This window comes from Lygodium microphyllum, chromosome 20, assembly GCF_053477565.2.
Source record: "Lygodium microphyllum isolate KBCC chromosome 20, Lygodium_microphyllum_v1.1.10, whole genome shotgun sequence".
In the NCBI taxonomy this organism is placed as follows: Eukaryota; Viridiplantae; Streptophyta; class Polypodiopsida; order Schizaeales; family Lygodiaceae; genus Lygodium; species Lygodium microphyllum.
Genome location: NC_141154.1, coordinates 6,166,601 through 6,172,600, shown reverse-complemented (window position 1 = coordinate 6,172,600; position 6,000 = coordinate 6,166,601).

The window sequence follows — 6,000 nt, the reverse complement described above, 5'->3', positions numbered from 1 at the left end:
AAAAATAATATAAAATGAATTTAAATGGAGATGTATAGATAGATCCATTGGATCTATACCTTGAAACCAATCTCTTTAAAGTCAAACACAAGACGAGAGAGAAGTCATGTGGCTCCGGCTTATCTTTCGCAGTGTGCTACTATGCTTCTTCCATGTGGCCCTCGAGGAGAATGTGCATGGGAAGATTGTCATCATAACCGGGGCTTCATCTGGCATAAGTGAGGTATGATTAAAAACTTGCATTTTACTGAATTTCTATGATGACAGCTAGACAGCTTTTAGCAGTTTTGTGAAAGGAAGATAAATACAATCACTAACATTGCCAATGGGATAACATCAATTCCAGTAGGGACGAATCCCATATACAACAGCAAATTGTACAATGCTTTACTTACTTCATAATTTGACTTGTTCATTTTCATACTGCTGTAACGTTTATGGACCTGCTGCTAATGATTTAGACTCAAGCTCTATAGACATCCATCTTTTTTCAGCACATGCATTAAATGTATCTACGTAGGCTTTTGACAGTATGGCTAAGCATAATTTGATCACACTTTCAAGTGCCCCTGAAATAGGAGCACACCACTTAGTTAGTCACAGTATGAATTACTCAATATCTGAAAAGGGACAACACTAGTTGGGAGTACGTTGGTGTTCAGGTTTTCTCACTCCCAATGTTCAAAATGTGTACTAATATTTCAAGGACTAGGATGGTGTGAGGTTTTCTTATCTAACATTCACTATGTATACTGATATTTTCTACATATGCAAGTTTGTGTTTCAATTAGCAAAGCATCATCATCAAAGGATGTTTCAAAGAAGAGTACAGGTTCCAATGAGGAACCTGAAAAAAGAGAGATTGTGTATAGTTTACCAAGGCAGAAGCATTGTCCTCTAGATGAGGTGGCATATATTCTCTCTCTTTTTTGTTTGGGTCTTATTAATTTGTCAAAGCTGTTCTAATTACTTATATACAACATAACTTTATTGGCTCTTCTTTCAAAGGGATCCTCTCAGGATTTTTAATGAGAATTTGTACAAAGAAAACCCTAAAAGTGAAATTAGTATACATGCATGTGTGTAAGCACACACGAGCATGAGAGTTAGAAGAATACACGGATTTCGGTCATTGACAAGTACAAGAAGACTGCCCTCCACTATGCAGCCTGATATGGCCAAAGCTCCTACAATATCAACTAGTTTCTTAACTATTGGGTGAGCTTTCCTACAACGATCTTTTAGATGAGGAAGAAGACTACAAGACTTTCCTTGCGGAAGTTGTGAAGGCGGGAAATGCAGAAGATGTGAAAGCTGTGAGGAGTAGCATAGCAAATACAGGTATGAAAAAACCTATATATCAAGGAGGAGCCCAAACAAGTGGTGCCCAGCACTCACATTGAGTAGAAAACTAAGAACAGAGGGAACGGAAAGAAGTTAATGCTGAGAAGTTAAGACAATTGGAAAGTGGCTAGTAACATGAAGGGCTACATCAAGCAACATCAAGAACCATGGCATGGCTTTCATCAAAGGCGCCATTAGCAATGTTTAAGCACATGTACTAATTACTAGTCTTTTTTGGTTTCCAACTTGTAAGATGTTTGTAGAATGCTGCCTTAAGATGATCAAATATGAAATGCCAAAGGATCATGACACAAAGGAAGTAACCACAAATGCTCTGGTGAGAGTTTTAAGAATCGTTCTTGTCCTTTTCTTCAACATGTTTCTTTTAGTAGTGGATCAAATTTGAAAAGATGCAAAATTGAGTTGATTCTTACAAGGACAAGTTTTGTAGTCAAATGTCTACAGGCATCAAAAGTGGTGGTTTTCCTAGTCTACTTGAAAGAGGTAAAGAAAGAGATCATTGGCTCCATTTATGAAGGCAAACCGCAACAACTACTTGAAGGAAGAGAGAAGACCAAGGACCTTGCAGTTTTTTGCAAATGAAGACAACTTGTAACGAGGTTGGGATTGCCGGGTACTTTCCTGCTTAGGGGTTAGTCTACTAAATTTTTTTACTCAATATGTTTGCTCCAATCATGCATTGAATTGTATTTGAAAATTTAGAGCATATCTTTCATCTCTCAATACTAGGTGGTAAACTTCATATAGTTCATGAAGTGGTTTGAGAAAGCTTTTATGTTATATAGAGTATGGTTTGTTGGCTACATGTTGGTAGGGCCTTTCCCCACTATCTCGGAGCTTGTGATAGCATATGAGCAATTGCGAAGGGCATATAAGTACATGTCCATACTAAAGTCTTATGCTAAGAAAATAAAACTTCACAGGGGTAGCAAATTTCTTGTTGACATTCTCATATATATTGGTTTTGCTAGCAAAGAAACATTTACATAGGAAACAACTTAAGAATATGTGTGCTAAATATGTTTCACTTGCAAATAGAAAAGAGATTTGGAGTATGGCGTCATGAAATTCTTGAATTGCATGATATATACAATATGGGTGTGGACAGGAGGCCTTGACATATTATGAATATATGCAACTTGAGGGTTTCTTCACCTTTGCTTGTGCCTTGATAGCTTGTGTTGCTAGGAAAAGGATATTATTGATGGCATTGCATTGGTTTATGGGTATGCAAAATGTGCTTTACTTGTAGTAGCACAATAAGTTTTTGACCAATTTCTAGTCTAAGAGGTGGTTTTATGGAGCTGCCTAATAGCACGATATGCACCACATGGGCATGATAAGAAAGCACTAAACTATTATGAAAGAACATGATACAAGGGCATCTTTCCAAATACTAATAGTCGTTGGTTGTATCAAAGCTGTAGTTCAGGAACAAGAAATACATTTTGAGATTGCTAAACAATGGTTTCTAAAATAAGGTATTCTAGCTAGCAATGCATTGTTAGACATGTATGCAAAAAGTAGGCTGCTTACAAAAGTGTAAGAGGTGTTTGAGAAGCATAGTTTTGAGTCTAGTCTCATGGAATGTACCAATTATAGAATATGTACACAATGGGTATGGTGAGTAAGCATTGAAACTTTTTGAATAGATGAAACTAAAAGTGTTTTATGTTGACTCTGTCACTTTTGGTTGCATCTTGAAGACATATGGGCATACATCCCAAATCTTGGTATAAATTCACAAATTTTTCCATTTTCGTTATATCCATCTACAAGTGTGTATCTACGGACAAGAAAGATGAGTGACTTACAAGGCCGCCACGGACAAGAAAGATGAGTTACAAGGCCGCCACGTCTCATGGTAACTAAGGACAAGAAAGATGAGTGACTTACAAGGCCGCCATGTTTATACAATCGGTCGATCAATGCCCTGAGATCGTGCCTCTCTGCATATCGAGTCTCAAGGCCAGTCAGATCGCGATTTATAACGGAGTGCTGCAAAGAAAACAAAATGCTAACTGTTAGAAACATAATTGTCAGTACAAAGAATATTTCAAAAAAATAAACAAGCAAAACAAAAGAAAAACTTACAAAGTCTTCCAAATATGTCATGTGGCCACTACTCCCAAGATGATGGACCACTCTGGCCTCGAGTCGTGCCCTCTTCGCCTCGCGCTGCTGATTCCAACGTCCTGGAGAATCTGTAGCCTCCTCCCTTAGTTGGTGCTAGTCGTCTATATCTAACCACTCAGGCTTTGCAGCCCCACTCTTGATTGCCTTGCGTGTGCTGCCTTGCATGCGTCGGATCATCTATGTGACATGTATGCACACATGCAATCCATCATCCATCTCGTAGAGAATCTATCTACTGCAGAATCTATCTACTATGGTTGGCACCAGAAACTCCTCGTGCAAGAATGCTACTATATAGTCTTTTCTCCCCTCCGATATGTTCTTCCAATGATCCAAGACGTTGTGCCAAAAAACTTTTCTGCACAACTCTCTCATGTGAGCCATCACCCTCTTCCCCTCATCATTCATGATGATGGCTCTTGACCTACTATCGACTAGATATCCATAACTCTTAGGAGTCTGCCTAAGATGGGTCCTCTCCCATCTACATCCACGCTCCTGGGCATATCCAGGAGACCCCTGTGTATCCGGTGTACTGACGGGGGTAATAACTCTTAGAGTGGCACCCGCAGGGGTGCCACCTGCTGACGGCTGCGCAAAAGCTGGAGTAACTGGAGTAGATGTCCCCACAGGTGTGACAAATCCTAAAAGTGACGCAACTCTAGCTGAACGATGAGATGGAGACACAGTGTCCATGTCTCCACAGTATCCACCTAAGCCACGAGAGCAAGGAGCCGCACCTGTATCCCATATCAAGAGCGGGCTCATTGCCTCTATATCTCTGCAGCATCCCCCTGATCCCAATGCACTTCCTCCCTCTGGCCCAAGTCGTGAGCGTCGAGATCGTCTGCTCGAAGTCGAAGCATCCGATCGCGCTGAAGCAGATCTAGCCGAGCGCCCTAACCAAGACCAAGATAGCTATTGGTCTGCCATCTCTCTGAATCTGGCGATCTGGTCTAGAGACATGCGTGCGAAGATATCATGTAACTCCTCATCGCTCATCCCTCGACTCATCCTGAAAATGTCACCTGCACAGACAAAAAATGACGTTAGAATAATCAATTTAAATCATACAAAGCACAGTAATATAAATCATTTAAAAAAAATCTCACTTAAAATACATATCTTATGTACCCTTATAAGCGATTGGTCAACGAATTGAGTAAGTGGATGCTCCAAGTATGAAGTATCCTATGGTCCCATGTTAATCTCCTGACACAACTCCGCATACACTGGAAGGTCGATAGACATGTTATCACAAAAGAATGAGTCCCCTCGTTCTCAAAGAATTCTTGGACTCCTGTATTTCCATCATTGTTAGCCGATGTTGGCTCCAAGCTTTGGACGGCCTCCACCCCTTGCAATATCGATCCCTCTATTTGCATATTAACTTCATCTATGCTTGGAACATCGCTATGATCATATACTCTCGCACTTCAGGGAGTCGAAGGTATAACATACCACCATCGAGGTTTTCAGGGGTTTGGATAGAAGATTACCTATTCATAAACACGTATAACAGAGTTCAAACCATTGTGACATAAACCATGTCGTAATACAATTCTCAAGCAAATGAGTCCATGCACCTGTTCACAATGGGCCGGCAACCCAAAGGTGTCACGCAAATCCGTCCATTTTTTTTCAGAATCTATTTTGAGAAATCCAGATGGACCTCGTCGAACTGTTGCTCCAGCTCCTCCAAGTACCACTTTGAACTGCTGCACATTGAATAGTATCATGGAGAAGCTATGATAATCCACTGTAACAATACTTTGCAAGTTCCCAAAGTACTCCATCTTATCCACAACTGTGTTTGGATCCGTTTCTCGTCAATGGCACTCTTGCTCGAACCTTGCCATGATACCACAGTCCATTGTGGAGCGCATTTTGTCAATACGCTCCATGCGAAAATGTCGTCCGCACAACCACGCTGCACTATATATTTTGTACAGTACATTGAAACACTCAAATTAGATGTCACATATAAAATTTAGATACAACGGATTCTAAACCCCTCATCACCTTTGGACTACATCCCCTCGAGAATTCCCACTCCTCCATTGAGACCATTGTCCCTTTGGAGACGTTGCGGTCAAAGCTCCATGCAACCATCGCATTGACATAAACCGTGGCATCTCCTCTATGCCTTCGGGATATCGAATCGGTCAATGACGCGTACTACATCGGAATTCAGCTTGCGCTTCCTCTCGATCTTGCCTAGCGATTTGGTACTTGGTGAGCTATGTCTCCATAGGCATGGTGCAACATACAAAAGTGATTCACCTTCTCTTCCATTGAGACATCCATTCTTTTTTCTACCCCATTTCCAACCACCACATCTCCAGCTAGTCTATCATCATCCTGCAGCGACCATAGCATTTCATTGTTTGGTTCCACCATTGGTAGCCATTGTGAAATATGCACTCGCGCCTCAGACACAACCAACCTTCGGCCATGCTACCTTCTGGCTGAGCTCATTGTCGCACAAAGCCTTTCAGG